Source organism: Fonticula alba, assembly GCF_000388065.1.
Source record: "Fonticula alba strain ATCC 38817 unplaced genomic scaffold supercont2.7, whole genome shotgun sequence".
In the NCBI taxonomy this organism is placed as follows: Eukaryota; order Rotosphaerida; family Fonticulaceae; genus Fonticula; species Fonticula alba.
In genome coordinates this window covers 891,770-893,567 of record NW_009242977.1, presented here as the reverse complement: position 1 = coordinate 893,567, position 1,798 = coordinate 891,770, and positions in this window count along the sequence as shown.

Below are 1,798 nucleotides of genomic sequence, written 5' to 3'. Positions count from 1 at the left end.
CCCCCCCCCCCCCCCCCCCCCCCCCAACTCTGCTTCTCGCTCATCTTCCTGCTCTGGGTCCGGTTCAGCCACAGCTCCATAAGCGTGGATGATCTCGCCCGCTCGGGCCCCCGGCCAAGCCGAAGGCCAGATTCGTTGGTCACGGAATATACCACGGCGAATATTTATTGGCCCATTCGCCACTCGCATTGCGCTTTTCACCGCCGCCCCCCCCCCGGGCTCGGCCTTGAAGAGAAGTCGCGGCGCACGCGAAAAAGGAATGCCCGCATGAACAGCAACTGCCACCCGGGGAGGACACCGAATCTGGTTAATGATTCTCTCGGCTGAAATGTCCCTTCGGACCTGGCCCCGTTCATGTACCGTCGGCACGCCCCGGTGGCGCGGGGATATCCGAAGGACGCTGCCCGCGCCCCCCCCCCCCCCCCCTCCCCCCACCCTCCGCCCCCAGGGCCGCCCGCCCGACGACCCTGGGGGCGGAACCATGCGCCCAGCCCTATCTCTCCCCCTCCCCCCCCCCCTTCGCCCGTCTTTCCAGCCGCGACCCGGAGGTCAGTCATCGGAGGGCGCGACCCAGTTCGCGGGGAATCGCCAACGGTGGGGTGCACACGCGCACGCGCACACACGCGCGCCAGCACCAGCGCCCCCCTTCCCGCGTGCGGGCTTCCTCGCAGGGGGCCCCCCGGCAGACACGAACAGCTGGGGCCGTGGGCCCCGTTGCCCGCTGGGCCCTCCCACCAAGAGGGGCGGAGCAACCGAGCCGCTTTCAGGTCCCGTAGTCATGAGCCCAGGGCGCGGGGGAGGCCGGGGAGGCCGGCGACCGCACCACAGGCAGGCGAGCAGGCGGCGGCCGAGGAGGGATGCGGCGCACCCGGCCTCGCCTCTCTCGTCCCCCCCCCCCCCCCCGGGGCTCTAGTGGCTGGCGGGAAATTCCTGCCGCCCCCCAACCCTAGGTGGCCAGCGTCCCCGGGGGGGGGGGGGGGGGGGGCGGGGGGCGCACCACCCGACCCGAGTCGGGGCAGGGTGGCGGACGCGCGGGCCTTTTCTTGGGCTCTTTATTCGCCAGCCAGGGCGCTCCTCCGTCTGCCGCCACGGGTGGGCGAAGGGACGTAGCCGGTCCCACAGCAGCCGGCGACGCCTGGGGTTCTCGGTCCCTTTGCGGACGGGGCTCGCGGGGCGCGGGGCGCGGGGCACGGGGCGTGGGGGGGGGGGGCAGCAAGCCGAGGTGCACCTGCTGTCGCACTGGCAGTAGAGGCCCTCGGTCGGGCATGTCCCGCCCCCGAGGCCCGAGGCATCTCACATCCGATTGGCGGCGCGAGGGGCGATGTTACGCAAGGCGTGAGCACCAGGGGGGCCGTAGCAGACAGAGCGGACTGGTGGGCGCCTCTATGTGTGTGTATGTGTGTGTATGTGTGTGGATGCGGATGCTGCAGGGCTGGCCGCCCTCAAAAGTCAATGAATAGCCAAGTTCACAGTCGGCAGCAGGGCATTCTGGCCGGACAAACTCAGCAGCCGGGAACAATATTCTCTTAACGTCCTCCGGGTGCCGCCCGAGATCGAGATCACAAGACCACAAAGCACATGGCCACTTCCCCGATCGATTGCCCACGGACGTGCCTTCCTTAGATCTGCCCCAGACGAAGGCTGTGCAATCTACCCCGCCCCGTTCGTCTTGTTCGGTAGCCGGGCCAAACACATAGCACATAGCACATAGCACATCTCTCTCTCTCTCTCTCTCTCTCTCTCTCTCTCTCTCTCTCTCTCTCTCTCTCTCTCTCTCTCTCTCTCTCTCTCTCTCTCT